This window comes from Bombyx mori, chromosome 12 (assembly GCF_030269925.1).
Source record: "Bombyx mori chromosome 12, ASM3026992v2".
In the NCBI taxonomy this organism is placed as follows: Eukaryota; Metazoa; Arthropoda; class Insecta; order Lepidoptera; family Bombycidae; genus Bombyx; species Bombyx mori.
The window spans coordinates 12,201,442-12,228,017 of NC_085118.1; the positions used below are offsets into that span (position 1 = coordinate 12,201,442).

General features: G+C 35.2%; 1 protein-coding gene and 2 long non-coding RNA genes across 5 annotated transcripts in view; 1 reads left to right on the forward strand and 2 right to left on the reverse strand.

Moving 5' to 3' along the window:
* LOC101735873 (uncharacterized) overlaps positions 1-26,576 on the forward strand; it is a 140,082-nt gene that overhangs the window by 8,648 nt on the left and 104,858 nt on the right. The gene's annotated exons all lie outside the window — the stretch shown is intronic.
* LOC105841677 (uncharacterized) lies at positions 7,587-10,377 on the reverse strand. Of its 2 annotated transcripts, XR_005245288.2 has the most exons (5): positions 9,972-10,377; positions 9,586-9,831; positions 9,250-9,478; positions 8,801-8,932; positions 7,587-8,723 (listed from the first exon to the last, which is right to left on the reverse strand). It is a non-coding gene; the product is annotated as an uncharacterized LOC105841677 (long non-coding RNA). The 2 variants fall into 2 exon arrangements; XR_009974519.1 differs by having other exon boundaries at positions 9,250-9,436; positions 9,586-10,344.
* LOC105841678 (uncharacterized) lies at positions 21,992-25,317 on the reverse strand. The gene is made up of 2 exons (XR_002430553.3): positions 24,937-25,317; positions 21,992-22,297 (listed from the first exon to the last, which is right to left on the reverse strand). It is a non-coding gene; the product is annotated as an uncharacterized LOC105841678 (long non-coding RNA).

The window sequence follows — 26,576 nt, forward strand, 5'->3', positions numbered from 1 at the left end:
TACAAATGTTAGAAGCAATTGATGAGATTAGAATGAGCCGGATCGTGATATCGATTCGCAAACATCGCCCGGTGAAGTTCCGATCTGGATTTACTGTGTAAGCAGGCACTTAGATGTTTGTTTTATCCGATTGTGCATGAAACGCGAACTTACCATTTTAGATACACAGATTTCATTTATCAAACGTTTTATTGTAAAGGGAAGCTTTTTTTATTATCGAATTTGTGAGGCAGTGATTGCATTTTATTAATGTTGCTGCTTGAAGTAATTTTTAGAAGCAGGAACAAAAGTATCATTTAGATCTGAGTATTCGCTCACATTTGACATTTCCCTTGACACTGTGTAGATCTTGAATTAAGATTTTGGCCGAAGCAAACTTTGTTTTGTATCTGATAACATACGTATGTGCAATTGTATTCAACAGACCCTGAATTGTTATTTGAAAAATTTGAGACGACCTCCATTCGTTTGATGCTCTTTTCGATTTGACTTGTAACATCCTGTTTTTGTCGTATAAAAGTTAATTATGACTATAAATTCAATGGGAAACTTAGCAGGACACGTATCTTAGCAGGATAAACAGTTAAGATCTCTTCACTTTAGTGTTTATCTATCAGGAATAGTACTTAGAGTCCCTTTTGCTTAAACGAGCGCAGCTATTAACAGTTGTGCATTTATGATTTACACTTGCGTTTTCTTTTACATAAGCAACTTCAACTAAAATCATAAAACTTTATCCTAATGTTAAATCTTGTTCTTTTGAATCTTCTCGTTCGATATCAATAGTGAATTCTTAAGCATTAACGGGTTCTACATTATATTAAAAACTTTATTTTAGAATGACAATAGCTAAAAATAGTTTAAAACAGTAGTTGGTACAAAACTCAACGCAGAATACAAAAATTACGTTATATAGTAAACTGTAATTCACGAAGTCGTAATGAAAATATCAATTTCTTATCAGTCGATTTGGTTATATAATCTGTCTTTAATTTACATATAAGTAAGTCTACATTAAATCAACAGAGACGCTCCAAATTCAAAGCTCGGGTTCAGAAGTCAAATTTAATAATAATGCGGACTAAATTTGATTCCGTACCAAATGCAGGGTGAATTGAAACTCTCTAATTCGACATGCGACTGAGACGTACAAGCAAGTTAATCAATAACAAATACAACGGGCAGTGAGTGTACGGAAACATTGACGTACTAAGAAGACATATTAAAGTTGGCAACTCTTTCGCAATAGCTTACTATTTTGATAATGATACCTCAGCTATAGTAAAATTGGCTTATAGTCAGATTTTGAAACTATGCCATCTCTAGTAATTAGTAATTTTCTTTTAGTTAACTTAGATTTTTTTTTTATTTACGGCCAATGGTTACAAGACCTTATAGCCAAGTTAACTTAGATGAGCTGATGTGTTGCCAGTGGATACCCTAATGTGAATACCGCCACTAACCCTCCCCCATCTCAGATATTCCTCAAATTGGAACGCATGCTTGCTTATTCGCAGAAAGGCTCAGAATGGTGCCATATACTTTTCGGTATTATTTAATACAGGAATAAGGTTAGATTTTTATTACCTTTGAATGTAGCCGACTAGATGGCTCATCTGACCATCAGCAATGCTAGGGCCACCAACAAACTACTGCCTAATGTCCTGGAATCTTTAAAAAAATTATTGAAAAAGGGCTCAAGAAACATCGAAGAAGCGACTGAGATAGGGAAGTACAGTGTGAATTGAATGAGGATACTGCTAATACGGAATTCATAAAAATATTTAGAAAATACATCTGAAAATCTAATGGAATAAATTTTAGTGTGTTGATGATAATAAAATGCTAATCATAAAGGCAAAAACAGATCAAATAAAAGAAACACCAAAAGAAGAAACAGAAGAATTAGAAGGAACAGAAGCCCCTTTCTATAGCACGTTGCAATGGATATACGAAGATATAGGAGGGTCAGGGGATATAGGAGGCCAAGGAGGGTTGGGTTATAAAACCGGTCGTAAAACTCATATCAAATCCCTACGCAGCGTGATGGGAGGACATACTACGCCGACCCCACAAAATGTGGGATAAGAGCAAGTTGAAGAAGTTTGCTAAAAATAATTTGTAACAGGGGTATAGTAGTTGCACCCCGACACTGTTCGAACCTTCACTTAATTATTCAGCTAACTCATGATTGGTGGCACCTCGGCAAAACTTGCACATCACAGATATTTAAGTCATCAAATTTGTGGGTCTAAATTATTCTGACTTTGTAAGCCTAAGATTTGGTAATTTATCTTAGAGATAAACTGAGAGCTTCTCTAGTTGTCCCGTTCCGTCCTCCATCAAGGACTTTATGTAAGTTGAGGTGGAAGATGGATAAAATGAGTCACATTTCCTCACCAATGGTTGAGGAGGTATAAGAGTACTTAGATTACAAAAATAGACAATGCATTGATCTTCAGAGATTGACGGGGCTGCAACAGGCATCCGTTCGAAATAATATGGAATAAAATGGAATATATATCGCTACATACCAGAAGAACATAGGATTTTAATTGAATACAAAAACGAGAACCCACCACATAAAATTACAGACTGTCGTTCTTTGGTTAATTATACGTACATATTTGTAAGTGGCTTAACAAAAACTTTACGATTACCGGAATGATATGACTCAGGCCGCTGAATAATGAATGTATGAAAGGGGTTGTAACCGACTCCACCCTAATTCCTTGTAATTGTTTAATTGAAAAAAAAAACGCAGCTTTCCTTGCTGTAGATTGCCAGACAAGTTCACGGTTTTTTTTCTGCAAATTCTTCACCGGAGTCTTGATTGGATTGTACTAACGAGTGCCTCATCATTCAAATCAAAAGTTGATGGTGGCACATGTTGTTAGTGGGTTAGATTTCGCGCTACCACCAGTAACAAGCATAGTCGAGACACTTCGGTGCAATGACTCATCGTTGAAAACTAAACTAATTGAATTCTACTCTAAGGCGGGTTTTACGAAGAATTAAAATCCTTAACGAGTGGATTTATTGAAAGGAGAGTTTAGCTGTAACTCGGTTGCGTTGTTAGAACTGGCTCGCGTTCCTCAACCGGTCAATTGATTAAACGAAGCAATTAAGCAATCAGTCCTCAATGGAAACGGCCGATTGTCGCAAATGAGCGGGGGTTCGACATCTGCGTTCTGTCGCCGCTCGTTAGGCCTCACGCAACTAGATGTATGCACATTGTTTCTCTAAACATCAACGTATTCGTTACGTATTAGGGTTGGTATTTAAAACTGACCAAAAAGACGCTATAGGTGGTTTAATTAATTTTCGCATGGTATTCTTTCTGTGCACAAAACTATATCACTGTTTTTTTAATGTAAAACTAAAAGTATAATAAATAATAACAAGAATTGATAACGAAATATGCGATATGATGTAATTAAAATTAGATGTGATATTTTTCATAGGAATTAATGTTCTACAATAGATACCGGGCGTAAAGATTGTGATTAAAATTTAAGCCACCTTGATAAACTACTTAAATTTTAAAACTGACTCTGATTTCCATTAAGCTTATTGTGAAATAGACTTTTTAATCTGTTATTAAGTTGTTACATAGCTTGTAGACGATGGAATAATTTTCTTACATAATATTTTCTTTAGATTTCGCGAATCGTACACATAATTAAAGTTACTTTTATGGCTTAATCTTTTATGGTTTCGAACACTATATACAGTTTTCCTGGTCGTGCGTGGTGGCTGTTATATATTTCGTAGGTCATTAAAATTACACACGTATTACGTTACAGCGAAGGGAAACCATGGCTTTATCGGTCGCTACCAACATAGTTATGGTCAAGGATAGCGCGCCAACGTTAATTTTTCTCTTGCTTCGAATGGAATGCGTCTACAAATAGAGGAATAGAGGTTCTCTTGCTGCGTGAATAATTAGCCTTTTGGTGGATGGTTTTTTCAATTCAATAAAATTCCACTTTAAATTATCTGCTCTAACGTTGTCCAAAGTTGTTTTTAGAAGCATTTTAAACTTGGTCAATACAATCTTTGTGATTATCACGAATTAACATCAAAACAGTTTTTATGATCATTATAGAAAATGTGGCAAGGGGGTGTTGGTGACCCGTAAAAACCTCGTTTCTCGAACCAATAAAAGGATAAAATGTTGTTATGTAAATTTAATTTGTCTGGTGTCTCAGATAACTGCTAAGTTTATATTCTCTTAACCGAATGGTTATTATCGTTAGACCGAGACGCTTTAATAACTTTCGACTTATTGGTACCTAACAGAACTGTGAACGACCCATATGAATATTTAGTCAAACAATCTGAATATTTGGATTTAATTTTAATTTTGCATCAATTTATCGTAAACGCTTCCTTGATAATTTCAAATAAACAAAAACTATTTATCGGTCAACTACGATAATGTGTTTCTTAATACTTATTAATACGCTTTTATTAGCTTCAGACGTATGTATGTTAGTATGTAACGGAATCTTTGAACATGATTTTGACCCCCTCCAAAACGTCGGATTAACTCGAAATTTGGTATACTTATTAAGGACGATGACAATTCAACATCTAAAAAAATATATTGAAAACATTGAAATTCAACTAAAAAATGAAAAATAAATAATAGTTTAAAAAAAGTAAAAAAAAATACGCTTTTATAGAAAATCCAACTAAAAAATATAATAGAAATAATATTTTAATAAATTTGAATTAAAAATAGTGTAAGAAAACTTTATTTTCTATTCTTTAGTTGGATTTTCTATAAAAGCGTATTTTTTTTAGTTTTTTTTAACTATTATTTATTTTCCATCAAAGATTAGCTGTCCTGAAATCGTTCGCATCGAATGTTGAGTTATTAAGTAGTAGCAGGTAAAGTTTACAGTGGCACGAGTCGAAGCGTTAAACAGGCAAGTGCTGTCGCAAATTATTCTAAAATTAGACGACGTTTATCGATATCGGGGCTTGCAAACTGCTGTGACATCCGGAACGATCAAAGTGATCGGCCCCCTGATCACGTAAAAATTTGCGACAGCCACAATTTTGCAGATGTTGTGCAGACGCGTCGCGACCGATCGCAAAACGTCAAATTATTTCGTATCACGTACCGCGATTGTTCGCTTACCGCTTACTGCAGTTTTCTGTCATACAACTAGCGCCAGTCGCAATCGGGTAGCAATAATTGGCACTAAAAAGCCACATTACTTTTTTTTTTTTTTGCTGAACAAACCGGCAAATGAATTTATAAAAGCGCGTTACATATAAACATTTCAAAATGTTTAAGTGGAATTCACGTTTGAAACGACAAGTGAGAGCTGCTAATTCTGTTCTTTTCGATGAAGCATTACTAAAAATAAGTGATCTAATAATAATTTTTGCTTTATTTTGAATAATAGCTATAAAAATGTAATTGTGTCAAACACTGATAACATTTTTTTTTGTAATCGTTTGATAATTTGTAATCAGATAATTGTTTACGTTACGAACCTATTTTAAAAAAGAATGGATCAAAATTATAGCCTAATTTATTAATTTCATTATCAATTAAGTAAGTACATAAGCTCACAACCCATCTAGTGTTAAGTGGTATAGACCTCACAACGTGAATGCCGCCCCCATTTTTAGAAACGAGTTCAACTGTATACCAAAACGGCTGCCCCATTCTTCAAATTGCAACGCATTACTGCTTCGCGGTCGAAATGGGCGGAATGGTGGTCTTGCGGGTTAATCAAACGCCCTACCACCAACGATTTCAGAATATTTGCTAATTTGATTTTAAATAAAAGATGAATGAATCCTTAATCATGGAAGTCTTCCATGTATATATGTCAAATACGTGTTTCATTGGATTTATTGATATCTGCCTGCGGGATTCTAGCACTGGTTCAGTAAGATTTCAAATTAAATAGTAAATTCTAGAATAAATGAGCTAGTTTTATGGTTTTATCAATAATAAAGTGTACAACAGATCCATCTTACGCCGACATGAGGCCGACAACGCTAGAACAACCAGTCGATGATATTCTAGGCGAGATGCTGCTATTCTTTATCAAGTAATAGATAGTGGATTTGTTTGACTTGGAAAGAGTAGGCTTTGATTTGAATACCAGAAATATAGTGCAGTCTTTCACAGCTTGAAGGGAAATAAAAGCTGTGCAGACTATTCATAATAATGTTCTCCCAAGGTCATGGGCAATATGACGTGAATAGGAAACTGCATGTCAGACATTAACTTAATGTTCTATATTATTTTTAAACAAATGAATCTAATATTTTAAGACAATAAATAAATATTTATTTTTATAATTAGCCCAGTTTTTCGTCGACGAAGCCATCTTAAGAGAAGCTTCATTGCAAATATCAGGCCGATATTTAGTAAGTTATTTTTATTCATTAACCAGGTACTCTTTGCACTCACTCACTGCAGTAAGAATGTTAATCAATCATTATATTATCTAGACTATAGCGGACAACAAACAAGAGTGGACACATCGTGAGCTGTAGTTGTAGAAAGAGGAGAAAATTGAAACTAAGGCGAACCACTGGCTCTTGCAGCTTTCATTTCAGCAGAGGCTGCTCGTACGCAGGCAGAGGCCGCGCATCTTCCAGCTGAGATATATAAAAAAATTCAAGGAATTGACCAATATCGGCAAAAACCTTGTTTAAAATAATAAGTTCAATTTTGTTTTAATTTTAGCTGAGTCCATAATAGTTTATATTACCATAAAAACGAAATAGCGCTTGTTACAATAGTCAAGCAAATCCAAATATATACGTTTTACTTTAGGCTGGTACTACAGTAAATTTTATGACACTAATGAGTATATTTTACGCTAATAAAACTACTCTCAACTTAGCATTTCAAAATGACTATTTATTTTTTTATTGCTAAGATGGGTGGACGAGCTTACAGCCCACCTGGTGTTAAGTGGTTACTGGAGCCCATAGCCATCTACAACGTAAATGCGCCACCCACCTTGAGATATAAGTTCTAAGGTCTCAGTATAGTTACAACGGCTGCTCTACCCTTCAAAACGAAACGCATTACTGCTTCACGGTAGAAATAGGCGGAGTGGTTGTACCTACTCGTGCGGACTCACAAGTGGTCCTACCACCAGTAGAATACCAGTATTTAGCTTCATTGTATATTTTGTACTCACAGTATTCGGCATGTTCTGCTTCTAGTCTATAGGGTTATAGAGCTATCACCTTGCTATCGTCCTACTTACCTCGGCCCCAAGTTCAGTTATGTTTCTTTGAAGTTATCGGCAGTCGCTATTATATTTCAATTGTGGCTTCAATTTCATGCGTCCAAGAAGTTGGACATGTATTACAAACAAACTACGATTTCCTAATTTAAATATAACAAAATTACACAAAAAAATTTTTTATCAAACTTATCTTACGGCCGTCTGGTGTAGTGGTAAGTGACATGGTCGCTACACAAGGGGGTCGCGGGTTCGAATCCCGCCAAGGGAAGATATTTGTATGATAAATATAAATGTATTTTCCAGGGTTATGGATGTATATTAAATATATGTATGTATAATAAAAATCCTACATTTATTTCCGTTATCTGGTACCTGTAACACAAGTTCTTTACGAACTTATCACGGGACCAGTTAAATATTTATATTTATATTATTATTATTATTATCACAATGAACAAAAATCAGTGGTGGTTGATCAACATTTTGTCTAAATTATGAATTATGTTTTTCATTTTGTAAGTAATATTCATGTAACTATCCAACAAAATCTAGAAGAATTATGAATTACTAGTCGATTTGTTATTAATTCTATTCCATTATTTAAAACAGCAGTATATACAATAATATATATAACAACACAACATACAAACGGGGTTAACATAAAGATAAAATGATACAGAACAAATTGAGCACGACAGATTAAAACATTGTCTTAATAAAACAACCTCACAATTTTGCTTTCAAATAGTTATGAATCCATCCTTTACTATAAACACAAAAATGTTAAGGAAATATGTATATTTCCACTAAGCACAATTAAAAAATTATAGGCAGAAATAATTAGGCTATTCTTGCCCTCTCAGTTCACATAATTAAGAACAGCAGTTTTAAAAATATCTACATAAAATTACTAGAATACAGAGGTTGAGACTAAATTTAATGTCTGTTCTCCACAATCCAATTGAACCACCCTTGAATGTTGACATGGTGCTAAGTGCTGTGTTTCCTCTTCTCTCCCAAAAAATACAATGTTATGAATTTGATAAGAAACATCAATTTCAGCATCTTCATCAGAGAGTTGGGGCACTGGAAACCCATGTGTGTTTGCCATGTTATGCAATACAAGCTAACAATTATGGTCTTGGCCATCATATGATGATCATAATGCAGTACTCTATGTACCAACAAGCATCTCCAACTGGCTTTCAATACTCACAATGGTGAACAGTGTTCCTGGTATGACAATAAACATTACTATAGTACTATATATTAACTGCCTTCCCAGTTTTAAATATACTTTTAGATTGAGTATTATTTTGTAGTCAAGTTACTGAGACAGAGCTCATGATGTTTTACTTGCCTAAAAACCAAACTTTTTCACTATTATGGTGCAGGTCCTGCATAGGCATATTCAGTTGTGATAAGCCAGACAAATGTATCATGAAATGTTGCATCAATACTTAAAATGTTAAGATCACTATCACAGATCTGAAAAATTTAATTCTTTAGATAAGTACAATCAAATGTTTGTTATTGTCAATGATAGGCTTCAGCAAAATACTTACTATTTGCACATTCTTGAAATGATAATGCTTGCGGTTCTAAAACCTTTCTTCATATACAGAAGATCTGATAAGTGCAAATGAGTGCCATCTATACACCCCGAAACCCCAGGAAAGCCAAATTTATTGTAAAACCTATAATGAAAAGAAATTTGTTTACTATTATATTGTTTTCAATCACAAAATTATTATTGTTCAAATATCTATGTACTATGACAATAAGACAAATTTTGAATTAAAAAAAATTATGTAGGTAAGGTTAATGGTGGCCTGAAGGCCTTTCCAGTTTCACCAGGACTTGACATTTCTCAGAACTCTGTTTAAAATATAGCTATATATAGCTATAGTTATAAAGCTTCAAGAATATAACTGATATATATGATTGACTCGTGGAAATTGTAAAATCAGTGGAACTCTTGTGCTCTATACTATAAGATAATTATTTAACTTACCCATTTATAATAACTTGTGACCCATTGTACTGTTTGCAGAAACTTTAAATGTTTCAATAAAACTGGAAGATTGTTTAATGCCATAGCCACTTCCCTAATGGCATTGGATTTACTACAGTTTACCTCAAAATGCAAAAAGCTCATTCCCACAGGTTTCTGGTATGAAATTTGGCAATGCTGTTAACACCTGTATAAACTAGTTATTTAAAACATTTAGTTAAGAATAAATCTGAAATCAAAAAAACAATGCTACTTTTGAAGACAAGATTTTGTGAATCTTTTATTTTCTTCATTATTTACACATATTAAAATGTTAAATTGAATATATATAAGTACCTTGCATTTTACTTTCTATTCTTGTTCGTCTTGATGATCTAGGTTATTCACGGCTTTAATTCAGAGCACAATTGTAAATATTGATGTTTCGAAATTCTGTAATGTGTTCTGAACACAAACTTTCCGATAGATTAAGGGGTCAGGCTTGATCACGAAGACAGCGTCGCAAACGCACTGATTCGTATGTATCCCACCTAATTTCCTTAGACTCCAAAGCCCCATTATTTGAGCTCTGTCCATACATACCTAGAAGAAATATTATTTTGTAAAAAATAAACTTTATAACCTCAACATTATTAATGTACTTAAATTGCCCAGCGTGGTATTTAATGTTAATACTATGGAAAACACAAACGCAAATAAAGATCTAAACCAATTACACTTACCTAAATCAAGTTAAAATAACTTAATTTCACAAATTTTACACTTGCAGATAGTTAGCAACAATTCAGCACCAGATACAAAAGGTGTCGCAAATTTGACAAACGAAATTGCTAAATATCTGCTGTTGTGTGGCAAACAAAAGCATCCGTAATACCGACTTTAGGCCAGTTGTTGTTAGTTGTATGGAAAAGAATGCACTAAAGTTTCACAAATCGCTCTGCAGAGGCAGCACTAGTGATGGTCCGCGATCTGCTTTTTTGTTGTAAGTCCGTAATACGAAATGGACAGTTGACAGCAATATTTGCACAATATTTGTCTTCTGCTAATTGTCTGCGAAATACGTGATACAGCTGCGGGAATGGGCGTCGACACGGCTCATTTTATCGCACGCCCCTCGGTATTGTGACCTGCGTCATACTGAATAATTGACTCCGGCCTGCAATCGAGGCTGAAAATAAAGTGCATTGCGCGCGTGAATTTCGTTATGCGCGGTGCACAAACAATCTTAATGTACTTTTGCGAAAATAAATACATACGCTTCGATGTCATCATCAAAGTCGTTGGTTGGGCTTGCGTTATTTCAAACGTAATGCGAAATGTCGAGACGAAACGAAAAGCTCTGAGAACACTTAGTGTTATGGACGCTTAATTCTTAAAAATAACTATAGCATTTTTTAAGTTGAATCATTTTCTTTTATTAGGAATTTTCTTAAATTCGTCTGAACAATATAGTGATATGTCAAATATATCCATTACTATTTATTTATTATTACTAGACGATGATTGAGCTTTGCTCGGTTTTTTTTTGAAAAATTGTATTTTTTAGAAATTATATTTAAATACGAATTACATATTGATAAAATGATGAAATATTCCAAGATCGTTTAGGCATTGTTAAGTGGCTTCGGGTGGCTTAACAACGCCATCTCCTGAAATAGCTTTAGTGTTATTGTGTCTTTAAAACAATTATGAAAAATAGTATTATTATTAGATAGATATCGGGAATTATCGATAAAGTTGATTATTGAAAACACGAAAAAAACGAACAAACCTTTTCTGAAAATAAATCATAGCTAGATCGATTTATCGCCTCCGAAATCCCCTGTATACCAAAATTTTATGAAAATCGTTGGAGCGGTTTCCGAGATTCAGATTATATATATATACAAGAATTGCTCGTTTAAAGGTATAAGATATGCATTTATTACGGTAAAATGGAAATATTAAATCACTTTAGCTAATCCAAAACTTTTTGACATCATTCATAATATATCAAAAGCAAACGTTCAAACGTGAAACGACAATTATAATGTTCCCGTATTTCCTACTTGAACTTCCCTGCTATTATTCGAATACCACTAAAACCCCGTTCTGACATTGACGGTTATTTATAATCGTCGACCTAATCAATTACAAAGGTCGTGTCGTCAAGTTTTCCATATGTTCCGACGGTCATCGTTACCAGCCGGTCGTCTGGCTCACAGTCCGCCGCCACTCGCCACATGCCGGCGAACCATTAAATTCAACGCCCCTACAAAAAATAATTACTTCACCATACCCGTTTCCACGCTCGTAGCCCCGTTAAAGCTCCTCCAAAGTACAAGGCCTGTAATTGAACTTAAATTAATGGTGAACAATCAGAAAGAATTATGTTATTATAACTGTAAGATAAATGTATCTAGTGGTCTAGCACAAGCCATAACGAATTAATGCCATTTATTATAATATGCTAGATGGAAATTAGGAGTAGAGCTATCGGAAATATCGGGCTAAGCTATCGGGAATGAAGTCGTCGTGGCCTAAAGGACAAGAGGTTTTTTTTTCATTTAATTGCCAGTACAGTCCATTATGTTCGCTTTTCGTAGCTCATAGTTTGAATGTCTTTTTTTTATTTATTGCTTAGATGTGTGGAAGAGCTCACAGCCCACCTGGTGTTAAGTGGTTACTGGAGCCCATAGACATCTACAACGTAAATGCGCCACACACCTTGAGATATAGTTCTAAGGTCTCAGTATAGTCACAGTCCGGTGCATTCGTGTTGAGCGATGCATCGGTGTTCGAATCCCAGACGGGTACCAATTTTTCTAATGAAATACGTACTCAGCAAATGTTCACGATTGACTTCCACGGTGAAGGAATAAGATCGCGTAATAAAAATCAAACCCGCAAAATTATAATTTGCGTAATTACTTACTGGTGTTAAGACCTCTTGTGAGTCTGCACGGGTAGGTACCACCGCCCTGCCTATTTTCTGCTGTGAAGCAGTAATGCGTTTCGGTTTGAAGGGTGGGGCAGCCGTTGTAACTATACTTGAGACCTTAGAACTATATCTCAAGGTGGGTGGCGCATTTACGTTGTAGACGTCTATGGGCTTCAGTAACCACTTAACACCAGGTGGGCTGTGAGCTCATCCACCAATCTAAGCAATAAAAAAAATACACCATTAAAAATATTCATTCCCATATCCATTATTTGCTAAAGAAATGAAGCAGTACATTTTCTGTATGCATTTTTAATAACGTTTAAAAAGATTACTGATATGCTGCACTACTCTTTAAGTTTTACTGAATGGAGACCGTCACGACATATCTGTTAGAAGTGAAACGATTGATGACAAAGAGTCCAAACAGCAATCAATTAATCAATGAATCAATCAAACATTTTTATTCAGCATAAATGAAACTACATACTTGTTGTACGTCAAAAAGAACTACCGCCAATTCACAAAAACTAGCCTCCGTCCCGAGAACTGGCAAGAAACTCAGCGGGCATGTCTTTTTTTATATAAATTTTTTTCTAAATATTCATTTTCACAAGAGGTATTTTAACATAACAATTATTGTTAAATTAATACTAGTCATTCAATATATCATTATGAACATTAACATTAATTCATTTTTTGTTGACTTTACGTTCTGCATTCAGACATACTTTTGCTACTTCAATCATAAATTACGATACACACTAGTGTTTTCAAAAAAAAATGCAGAAAATTTGAATCAGTAATAATAGTAACGAATTCCGTGTTAATTGAAAATATAGCGGTATTAAAGTTGATAACCTTATAAATATTATAGAACCCACAGAAGCTCATTAAAACTTAGAATCAGGGTAAGAATCCGTTAAATATGTGTTTATAATGTGTAGTAACCCTGTCTTCTGTAGCTGTTCATATTTTTAGCTAAACTTACAACTCCTTTGAACGTGTTTATAATTAAATAAAATATATACGGTATGCGTACTGGTAATAAAAATACAATAACATATTATCAAATTGAAAACAGTTTTTTCGACTACGGATACGATGCCAATTTTCGTGAACTGCCAATTTTAATTCAATTAATTGTTTTAAGCAGACAGAAAATTATTTTTTAAGACTTATTTTGGTAATGAATACTTTCACGTCAATTCATTTCTCTTTCCTACTACCTATATTTATATATATTTAAAAGAAACGTTTGAAGTGTCTGTTTTTTTCTATAAATATGAATATTAGGTACATAACTTATGCTGTTTTTGATGTTTGAAATACATTACAGTTTTCGTACATAGTTTCGGTACATATTAAAAACTTTAAAAAAATGCTAACAGTTTTTAGCTAGTAATTTAATTTTTAGCAGTAAACGCTAAAACAGCCCACTGACTTTCTCGCCGGATCTTCTCAGTGGGTCGCGTTTCCGATTCGGTGGTAGATTCTGCGAAGCACTGCTCTTGCTAGGGTCAGTGTTAGCATCACTCTGGTTTGAGCCCCGTGAGCTCACCTACTAGTTAAGTTTACGCTGAAATAGTCTCTCAAGGCTATCTATCAGCTTAGGTAAAACATAAAAAAAAAAACAAAAAAGCTAAAACGCTGACGTTTAACAGTATTTATATTATTTGAATTGTCGGGAATTCGTTGCTGAATAGTACAAACGCTTTTTATCTATTTACAACTTAATAAATTTTTACAAAATCTTGTTGTATGTGTGAGTGTTTTTTTGTCATATTTTCATTAGATTTTCAAGCAAACGTTTTAGATAAATAAATAAGTCAGACCCGTGTTTCATTTGAAGCTAGAATGGCCAGTACCAAATCACATTCTTTTAGAGTCGACCCCAAAACTTTAATAGGGGAAATGTTATCCTTCGCCGAAGTTACTTAAGTATTTGGTCAAAATTAGATGGTCCAACGGAACTACACAAATACGCAATGTTGATAGTAATTGAATTGGAAAGGACATCTAAAGGCTGGTTATTTAATTAAAATTACTTTAAAGTTCTCCCGCTTATAATTTTAATTTTGAAATTTTGAATGCTTGGAATAATTTAGAGTTCGTGTAGTCACGAACGAATCAGGAACGATTGATGTTTTTTACATTTCTCGTTTAAGATTCGCGCAAAACAAAGAAAATATTTCCTTAAATCTCATTTAGCGTTTGTATTGGACTTTAGTGAACAGTTACGAGATTAATGAAATTTATTACTAACTAGCGACTCGCCCTCGCTTCGCTTCGGAAACATTAAAACACACATGAAACCAAAAAAAAAAATAAAAAAAAATAAAAAAAAGTAGTCTATGTTCATCAGGGACAATGTCGGCTTCTAATGGAAAAATAATTTTTCAAATCGGTCCAGTAGTTTCGGAGCCTATTCGAAACAAACAAACAAACAAATCTTTCCTCTTTATAATATTAGTATAGACTAATTTGAGTTTGCTCTAAAGTATCAGTGAATGTGTACTTGAATAAAAATATTTTTTTTAGATACTTAAATACATTTTATTTTACGGTTGTTTCCCTATTGTGTATTCCCTACATTACCGGAAATTTCTAGAGTATGACAAGTATAACTTTAGGTTCGGAGGCTCCCAAAACAATAATTTCTATGTCCAAGTACTCATCAGAGAAACTTAACAAAAATCAAGACAGCTGAAGTCACTACGTTCTTTTAATTAATTCGTAGCAACAGCACCGTCCGCTTAATTACCATCTTCCTCCCGAATTCGTTTTGAGGGCGCTGCAAATAGTTATAAGTAAAAATAAAACTCTTTTATAAATCTCTTTTACTGGTGGTAGGACCTCTTCCGAGTCCGCGCGGGTCGGTACCACCACCCTGCCTATTTCTGCCGTTAAATAGTAATGCGTTTCGGTTTGAAGGGTAGGACAACCGTTGTAACTATACTGAGACCTTAGAACTTATATCTCAAGGTGGGTGGCGCATTTACGTCGTAGATGTTTATGGGCTCCAGTAACCACTTAACACCAGGTGTCCACACGGGTAGGTGCCACCATCGTTCCTATTGCTGCCGCGAACTACTCATCTATTTCTGTATGAAGAGCAGGACAGCGATATTACAATAGTTTTGAGACATCCGTCTCAGGTTTCAAAGTGGGTGGTAGCTGATACTTTGTGTTATGTATGGATTCGTTCGTAATTATTTAAAACCATATACACCCATTCGTATGTCTGTCTACAGTAATAAAAATTCATAATGACCTTATTATAATAAGATACGAAATATTCTAAGGTAATTAAACTAATTGAGAATGCATTTAAGAACTACCATTGCATAAGGTGCTTCTCCCTGTTTCCATCTTCGAACGTTCCGAATATAATTCAAGATAAGTTGGTAATATCTCGTGCCGGTGTCAGAGAGCATGAAGAAGATTAGTTTGGAAGACTAAACTCTTTGAAAATTGGAAGAGCGGTGGAAGAGAGAATTATGAGCCATCGCATCCAATCGCCTGTATCAACACATATCTCCACTTCTAGTCACAAGTTATTTTATATTAGTTAATTGCTGTATTTGGAAGAGGTTCGTATTAAGCAGTGATACTATCACTGAGATAAAAAATAAAGTAAAAAAGAATATTAAATATAAAAAATATCTGTATTGTTGTTTTTTTATTAGACGGTTTCCTAATCGTTCATTACAAATAATTCTGATTGTTCATAAACTTAAAAGAGTTTGCAGCGGTGGGTGTTACTATTCTCACTTTAGATCCGCCGACGCATGCGGTAGGGCGCGAAGTGTTGCCATTTTTTTTCCAATACCCTTCATATTTTAAATATTAAATTCCATTAATTACTTATTTTCCTTATGTATTTATTAAATAAAAATGTAATTTTATTATATTATTTATAAAGATGTTACTATATTAAGCCAAATGTTCTGATGCAAGATTAATAGTATAAGTATCCGCTTACTTCATAATTTAAATAAATCAAAGATCTAAATGGGAATAATAATGTTTTAAATAGCCTAATATTTTTCGGAACAGATAATAGAAAGAGGATTTAATCCAACGCTCCGGTTATACTCTGAAAAAAAAAAAGAAAATTCAACAATACAATACTACCTCATATATGCGATTTAATGGATTCTGCGAAACACATCCATTAACACTTAACAGAAAAAGTTTTTTTTTGCTTTTCGTTAGAACGAAACATTTTACACGTAAATTTGCGCATACAAAAGGTTTTCAGCTTCCAAAAGCAAAATCAATTTCAAATCAACAAAGAAACATGATTTTACCGTAATGCATATTGATTTATGGGCAATAAGTCAATCGTTTAGGTAAACGAACTGAAAATCAAAGTGAAGTGGAGTCACGTAAAAAGTATCGGATGTCGCTTACAAAGAATAGTTTTGTGCTTGCAACACCGGACGAGGCAAGTTCAAAACTGGCGTCGCGCCGTTGTCACGACCGGGCTGCGGTCGCCCTAACCCGGCTGTTTGCCTTGAATTCGTAACTCAGGGGAACGAACGAAAATAACATAACGAGTCGAGCTTGTAATAACATTTGTCCTAATATATTACTATTGTGACGGCCCGAACCGTGCCGGATTTATTTTGTACCGTGTGAAACGTCACCTTATTATTTATTAAAATTAATGCGCCCTGTCTACGCGCAAATTATTTTTCATTAGATTCGGCGAGCACGAGAATTCACGAGCGCGTTTAAGATGTTAATATTGCTTATAAGCAAATCTTTTGTGGCGGCTTTTTCTTCATATACGTCTCTTCGACGTGCCGTACCGTGCGTTAGGCAGGATTTCGCGCAGGGAGATCAGTTAGTACGAAAATATCATGAGCCGTCTACGAGTCACGCAAAAAACATGTTATTCGTTTGCGAATCAAATGGTTAAGGGACGTGAAAAACATTTTCTTGGAAATATGTACGTATTTATCAGACACAACAGATCTGATATTATCTGATAATATTCACGAAGTTTTGAGACAAAATGTGGTGTCTAGATGGACATACATTCGACATACAGTATACACGTTAACTGTATACTGAAGTTAACGAACTGTATGCGCTAATACCGTAACCGGGAGCAATAAAAAAGTAAATGAGCAATGATAAACGTAGCAATTATAATTATCTATCTTAACTGCTTATAACAGCTTAACTACTAATGTTACTTCATCGTCGAACGCTAACTCGAACGAACAGGTACGCTCTCAAACTTTACGTAAAAACCTGTTTTCTTTATTTCTGTACGAGAGTTCTGAACTGTATTTGTTATTGAAACAAACAGTTGTAAGAGCCAACGCAAGTTGGCCTCTGAAATAAAGTTTTTTGTAAGTTAAACAGAAGAGGATTTTCGGTTCGCTTGTTTGACTATTTCAGAACTACGAGTTATTTGTGCGATTGTCTACCTATCGCATATTATGGTACAATTCAGTCATTATTGCTTTATTGTTATTATTTATTTTATTCGAAAAAGTGAGTATGCTACGTAACTAGACGACCGCCGGTCCGGCGTCCCGAGGGGGAGGGCGATGGGAGAGGTGTGCTCCGCACTAAACACTTTATTTTCCCCCTTTTGCCTTTTCATGAGTTCTGACTCATGCGAGGTTCGGACGTGGATTGTTGAGCGACAGGAGGTTTTAGTCAGTACGACTCCGACATGCCCCGCCCTCCATCCTCAGCGGAGGGCGGAAGTCCGGCGATTTCGTCCTGACCAAAAAAAAACCTTGCGTTTGTTTTTGTCCAAATGTTTGTTCTAAGATCCTAAAGCCCTCAGGTTTGGCAGATGGCTTCAACAGTATTTCGTTATCGTGATCGTTCCTCGGCAATGTGCTTTACCTCAGGTCATGTTAGCCTGATCGCCTTCATCTCTACTGTCAGAGTGCTACCTGATCTGCTTGGACGACCTAGTTTCTGCTTGCCCTGGGGAATTCACAACAGAGCTTGCCTCGGGACATATGTGGTGTGGAAAAATAAATTTAAATAATAAAATTAGTTAGAAAAACATTAAATAGATTTGTTTGTAACATATTTTTTTTAAAAACAAATAAACGCGCTGTATCAGCAAACATTAAAATCAAAGCGAAATTTGTTTATTGCTGAGATGGGTGAACGAGCTCATGGCCTATCTGGTGTTAAGGCGTTAACAGAGTCCATAGGCATCGACAACGTAAATGCCACCTTTTCATCCTTAATCCTTAATGTCTATCCTTATTGTCTTGATCAGGATATTATCACTTGCTCACGATATTTGCTCACATTAGATAGGTACAGGTTAAATAAATAATAGCGTGCTAAAAAGACACTTTCATGCCGGAATTACCACCGATCAATAGGAATGTTCGACATTTTCAAATGCAATTGAAACAGATGTTTTTATCGATCAGTCCATTGTTAAATAAACCCAAAATATTACATTACGCATAATATAAGCAATATAGCATAATAAATATAGTGAGCAAAGTGATATATTAATTATTATTATTATGTTCTATTCTTTGTCGTGGTAGCTTGTTGCCGTTTTCCTCGCTCAAGAAACATGCTTCTGCCACTGAAGACTATGCGTTATTTTTTATTGTTAAAAACATAAAAAAAATACTTTAATACGGCCCAGGTAAGTACGTTAAGTGCGCCTTCCGTGCGATTGCACAGGACAGAAACAGCGACGTCTAGAAACGATTTAAATCAAATAAAAAAAAAAAAAAAAAATTATTCAACATAAATGAAAGTACATACTTGTTGGACGTCAAAAAGAACTACCGCCAATTCACAAAAACTAGCCTCCGGCCTGAGAAGAACTGGTAAGAAACTCAGCGGGCATGTCTTTTTTTTTTAATATTAGATTTTTTTTATTACAAATTGTGATATTTTTGGGGTTCCAGGAACAACCACTTAGCATCAGGTCGGTCGTAAGTTTGCTCTGCATCTAGTACCTTAAATATTTATATTCTTATTTTGGCAATAGTTTCTTTGTCGAGACAACTATTTTCGAAGATGACTATGTCAAATTAAAATAATAAAACCAGACAAGTTTTATCACAGAATACGTAAAGTTAACCACTTCACCTATACATTTTTTTCTTTTGTCTTCAAAGGCAGACATTCGTATGACCCACCGTCAGTAGTCATACTCGCTATGTAATGCCAAGGACATAGTCAAGCACTAAGAACTCTTTTTAAACATCTATTGAAGACGCACATGGCATAGCAGTCAGAGGTAACTATACTTGAGACCTTAGAACTTGTATCTCAAGGTGGGTGGCGCATTTACGTTGTAGATGTCTATGGGCTCCAGTAACCACTTAACACCAGGTGGGCTGTGAGCTCGTCCACCCATCTAAGCAATAAAAAAAAAAAAAAAAGGTACCGTGGAGGAAACTCATTCTAGAACCAAATGGTATGCGACAAGAATAATTTCTAGAAACGCATTGTATGTAGTTGAACTCCCGGGCTTTTTTTTTATTACTTAGATGGGTGGACGAGCTCACAGCCCACCTGGTGTTAAGTGGTTACTGGAGCCCATAGACATCTACAACGTAAATGCGCCACCCACCTTGAGATATAAGTTCTAAAGTCTCAGTATGGTTACAACGGCTGCCCCACCCTTCAAACCGAAACGCATTACTGCTTCACGGCGGAAATAGGCAGGGTGGTGGTACCTACCCGTGCGGACTCACAAGAGGTCCTACCACCAGTAATGGTCACCACCAGGGCTTAAGATACTAGAGGCTAATTTTCTGGAAGCCGGCGGACGAAATTATATCTCTGGCCCAGAGGTTCCAAACGAGTAGTCAGATTGTCTTTCGATCGAGAATATTTAAATTCCAATACGAAATAGACTGCAATATAATCAACACAAGCAATACAAGCAGTTATATATGCAGTTACTAATATGGGTTCGATTCTCATCGGGCAAATATTCTCGTGATGAACATGTTTATTTGCTCTGTATATGGGTGTTTATTGTATATATATTTAAACGTATATAAGTGTGTATATTAGTCTCTGGTACCCATAAAACAAGGAATCCTAAATTGGGGCCGTGCGTGATATATTTCCAGTTATTATTATAGTTATTATTATTATTGAAACAGTATACGAAGTCCTGATTAAAATATGGATTTAATATAAAGTTAATGATACAAAGAAATAAAACAGCTGGCTAACTTAAGAAGTTACTTAGTGCACTTCATATGTATTGTATACCCACAGCATAGGAGGTGCATCAAAATTTACTACCCTTAATTTTTTTCATTTCTAACTCGAGTTTTAATTTCGCAAGCTTAATATTTTTTTTACGATCATAATCACGCTAATGTTTGTACTGTGTGTACATAAAACTGTTTCAAATTGTGCGGTTATACCGGCCTCTGTGTATTTTTTAATAGTTTTTGGCGCGCACCGGTAGCTTTCATTGCCTTTCCGTGGACAAGCGTAGTAATATGAAATTCCGACGAAACATTGCTCTAATAATATACCGTTTGTGCGCTATTCTATTGTAATTAAAGCTTGGGCGTTATTTTTTTGAGTGTTACTATTTATTAATTGCACAGAGTGTATAAATAAATAAATATTTAATAACAATAACGCCACGCTAACTGGTCCAGTGCTAAGTTCGTAAATAACTTATGTTACAGGTACCAGATAACGGAAATAAATGTAAGATATTTATTATACACGTACATATATTTTAATATTTAATATACATTCATAACCCTGGAAAAGAGATTTATATTTATCATATAAATATCTTCCCTTGGCGGGATTCGAACCCGCGACCCCCTTGTGTAGTGACCATGTCACTTACCACTACACCAGACGGCCGGATGAGTTCATTGTTGGTGTTACTTGGTTATCAGAGCCTATAGATATAACAACGTCTTGTTTACTGGGGGTAGGACGTCTTGTGAGTCTGCACGGGTAGATACCATGACCCTGCTTATTTCTGCTGTGAAGTAGTAATATAATACATTTCGGTTTGAGGGGTGGGGCAGCCGTTGTACTGTAAAAACTGAGACCTTGGAACTCATGTCTCGAGGTGGGTGGTGGAATTTACATTGTAGATGTCTGGTCTGGTTACGTTTTAGCACCAGGTGGGCCGTTTCTTTTTTTTTTTCCACCTAAACTGATGGTCTAGAGAGACCATATCAGCGTAAGCTTTAACTAGTAAGTGAGCTCACGGGGTTCAAACCTGACGATGTTGCTAACACGAACCCTAGCAAGAGCCGTGCTTCGCAGAATCTACCACCGGATCGGAAACGCGAACCACTGAGAAGATCCGGCGAGAAACTCAGTGGGCTGCGTCTATGGGTTAATTTACTCGCCAAGCCCTTTGTCGCAAGTGACGGGTTCGACGAGAACGATGACCGGCGCTTGGGATACCTAAAAGCACCGTTAGTGGATCGCGAGGATCCGAAATGACGTGTGGTGGGCCGTGGTCCAGCAATCTAGGCAATAAATAAAGAAAAGAAAAAGATATTGCAGCCGCTATAAGGACATGGTCTCAATTTAAATGAATAAAAGCAGTCCTACCCTTAAAACTGGAACGCATGATTCCTTCGCAGGAAAAATAGCCATAATAGTGGCACCTACCCTTGCGAGTAACAAAACGCGTACGATTAATAAACCTGAGCTTAGTGCCGCATAAAATTCCTTTGAAGAAAAATATGGCGTAACTATGTAAGCTTTGAACAACAGTTCTTTTTTTCTTAAAAACAAATCGTGAAGCATTCAACCTTAATAATGACATTTAAATAGCTATTTCTTAATATTTCGTTTATCGCGAACTTATTTTTCTAAATTAGAATATAATTATTCAAACTGTATCACAATAATAATTTTAAAATTAACATGTTTGTATATTACGATAAAAAAAACTTGTGTACCTAGCGAGAAGGATTATTCGTCTCCATAAAGAGTAGCAATACAGATGTTAAAATACGTATGCTTAGAGACCGTGTACATTCGTTTATTTTTTCGGTAGCGAAGCGAGAATCTTCATAAACATCGACATCAAAGGGCACGTTCACGATCGCACCACACAAATTGGACCAATGTGTTTACGTCTCGCTCCCAATGTTGCTACATTATTACCTGGCAAAGTTACGAACCAAATTAAAATAAATTCAATATTCTACTTCGTATCTTATTAGTAACAGTTGAAGAACCACATAAAAACCTAATCGAATTTGAAACAAAACACTTAAAAGTTACGAAATTTCCAAATAAATGATTACGTTACACTCCTGTGGTTTCTATAATAGTATCTAAATTAAAATGGCTTTGAGTTATTACAGAATTCTCTGAGATTTTTAACCAGATTACCCCATTGTAAAGTGCTTAATGAAGATGAATTGAATTTGTTGGAGTTACCTTCAAATTTAATATCAAAACCAAAGTTTTGTAAATTCATAATTTACTAGCACCTCACTGGAAACCTTCTTCTATTCTTGGCATTTTAGTAACGGGTTTGTTACGTAAAAATTTTCTGATTAAAAGCCGTCGTCGTAGGAAAAAAAAAATAGTTGTTGCAAAAGAATTACGGCAAACTATTTTATAAGAAACATTAATCTTGATTAATCTTGATAATTCATGTAATACCTAGATGATAATTTAAAGTTAACTATTTGTGATCATACCATTTCTCAAATAAGCTTGTTTTTTGGTAAGGCCTGAGGTAAGCTTGGTTTTCATTGTATTCACGTGTTTAGTATACCGTAAACAATTTGAAATACATTATAATTCGTAAACTTTACGCCATTAAATAGGTTATCTAGAAATTTAAAACCAGAATGCTGTTAGCTTCCGCACCACCGGGTAAATCTCCTGTCACCATTGTTCTGCATTTAGTGCAGTGTCTACTTATATGGCGTATTGTTCATTGTCCCTGGATTTTCTCAGTCCTAGATATGGCGCAATTACATTTGACAGTCGAGGCTTTTGGCCCATACGAAAGCCGAATTTGGTCTATGACTAAGTAAGCGAATAAGTGATTTGTTACTTTGGCATCCTTTTCGGAGTTGGTCCGTTGCCGCGCCCCTTTGATTTATGCGATCAAAGACATGCGATTGTTCCTTGTATTTGCATTCATGTTACCGAATTCGGTCGTTTGCTGAATAATTTAATGTTAACATGCTTCATTGTGTTTTTTGGGACTCAAGTCGCTATTGAATTTTGTCTTCTCAGTTAGAAACTTGGCTCTACTGAGTTTTGGTCAAGTCTATTGTTAAGGCTGTATTCCCAAATTCGAATCTGAATCAAATTTAGATTTTTTTTCCCTACCTATTCTGGTGACCTCGAGGGGTCATGCTAGATTGACCAGGCGAGTAGGTGAGCCCACGGGGCTTTAACCTGAGGACGTTTCTAATACTAGCCCTAGCAAGAGCAGTACTTCGCAGACAAACTTAGCGACGCTTCACTCGTATTATAAGAAGGTTTGAGGCTGTGTCCTAAATAATTTTAATTATTATTTTTCACAATGCGCTTACGTCATTTATGAATGACCAGAACCATAAAAATAATACCGTGGTCGTTGCCGTGGAACGTTTTTTAGAACCACGAAAAATTTTACGATTGTTCGTCGTAATTTAGTTGAAATCGAGTCATAACAATATAATGCGGCTCAGTCGGAAGTCGACACATGACGGATGCCATGTTTACTCAGCCTGACCGCAACGCGTGCTGCGCTCTGCAGCTACTACCATATTATAATATATTGTATCATAGTGATGAGCACTGACGTAGATTTATAAGCATTTAAAAATAAAACTTTTTTTTTTTTCGTTTTAACAGAATAATGGCTGCGGGCATTCGGCTGTTGTATTTGGTATGGCATCGTTTCGAAAAAAGCATTCACTATAAATCCATTGTGCCATACGGGCAGATGATTTATTTCAATAATATTAACATAATGCAATTTAAATTGCCAACCTTGATTCGCGAACATGATTTTTTTTTTTTTTTTTTTAATGCCTTTGTAGGCAGACGAGCACACGGCCCACCTGATGGTAAGTAGTCACCGTCGCTCATGGACGTCAGCAATGCCAGGGGCAGAGCCAAGCCGCTGCCTACCATAAAGTACTCTCCGCAAGCCTCGTTTGAAGAAGGACATGTCATAGCGCTCGGAAAACACCGTGGAGGGGAGTTCATTCCATAAACATATCTAATTTAAGATAACAATTCAGCGGTGTACTAATTTATTGAATTTCTATACTTCAAAGTCACAACCCTGCATTTAGGTAATAGAATATCATTAAAGGGAACATATTAAACAAATTAACATTTCCCAGCACTAGTAAGAATATTTTTAAGACCACCCGAATTCAAAGTAAGCGTTGTGGACTAATAATTTACATTCAGTGGTCTTCGTTTGCGTTGAAATGTTTATATATAGCTTTACAAAGAATAATTACATCTGGTATATTTCCTAACTGTTATCACACAGTCCAATAAATTGCAAGTTGAACAAGCTGAACGCCCAATAAAATATGCCTTGTTACTAAAATATCCAGATATTTTTTTTTTGTGAATCGAAAATTTGCGTATTTCTAAATTTGCACTGAAATAAATCGAATAGTTGTTTTTGTTTCTGTTTGAAATCGATGAGTTTTTATTTTTACGTTCGTGTATTTTGGAAGAGGTGATTTATTAAAATAAAATATACAAAGGTTTACAATGATCATGTGCGTGAAATAGTTTACTCGATGTTGAAGTAGGAATGGTGAGACACTTACTGCGCTAAAAGTAGTAGTAGTAAGTAGAGTTCGAGGCTCAGCTTGTGTTCAATTATTATCCAAGATCATAGACTCCACAATGTGAATGTCCACTTACATTACCCAACCTTATTACATGAGCTCGAAGTCTCAATTTTGTATAACGTATTTTTTATGAGTGACTATCTATATTCTATATATTAATAACGAGAAGCAATAACTTTGTACCCCTTTTTACGAAAATTGCACGGACGGAGTATGAAATTTCCCACACTTATAGAGAATATAGAGAAGGAGTGCAGAATTCTAATATTTTTTTAAATTATGCATTAATAATACATATTTAATTTAAAAAAAAACAATAAACACACTACCGTGTATTTGACACACGCACTTATACTCTTTGTTTATTGTCAAACTTTTGTTATTGCCATAGACCTTGTTATTGCTTAAAGTCTATGGTCAAATTGAAAATAGGTTAATATTGTTTATCTGTAATATTATTTGTCTTGGCGAAATCTGTAAAGAAGTATATTAGTTCGACAACAGAACCATAATAATGTTTAAAGTTATAATTTCAATTAATTATAGTCGAATTTCGACTACTGTGGGACCACTAGTTTATTCTGAACTATCTTTTCTTTTCTAAACCTTTAGACGAGTAAATTCATATCATAAAAACATTTTCTTTCCATGTATAAAGATCTCAATGTATAATAATAATTTTTGAAGCAATAGATAGACAGATAGAATGGCGAAATTACAACTATTATTATGATTCCACATTCTAGTTACCTACTGTTTTCGTCTGCTTCGCTACGCTGTCTTAAAAAAAACAGAGATTTTGATTCAGAATTCAAAAACGTTTATTCTGTATAGGGTACAGAAACATCGATGTGGATGTGTCAAATAATGATATATCATGTAAAGCCATGACAAAAGACACCTGATGTCCATACGTGACCGGCGATCCGATCCAGTACAGCTTCCGAAATCGAGCATTATTCATTTATACGTCCTAGACACTAGAAAATTCTTTTACATTTGACACTTGAGTAAAATATTTTGTGCTATATTTATATTCGATGTCGTCGTGGCCTAAAGGATAAGACGTCCGGTGCATTCATATCGAGCGATGCACCGGTGTTCGAATCTCGCTGGCGGGTACCAATTATTTCTAATGAAATACGTACTCAACAAATGTTCACGATTGAATTCCACGGTGAAGGAATAACATCGTGCAGTAAAAATCAAACCCGCAAAATTATAATTAGCGTAATTACTGGTGGTAGGACCTCTTGTGAGTCTGCACGGGTAGGTACCACCGCCCCGCCTATTTCTGCCGTGAAGCAGTAATGCGTTTCGTTTTGAAGGGTGGGGCAGCCGTTGTGACTATACTGAGACCTTAGAACTATATCTCAAGGTGTGTGGCGCATTTACGTTGTAGATGTCTATGGGCTCCAGTAACCACTTAACACCAGGTGGGCTGTGAGCTCGTCCACACATCGAATAAATAAATAAAAAAATATCATAATGCACATTAACTGGAGACATTGAAGAGGTCGACGTTATGATAGCTATTTTACTACAATAGATCCACAAAGTATACAGATACTGACTCATAAATAGAATTCGGCCCAAAAATGAATGAGTTAGAATCC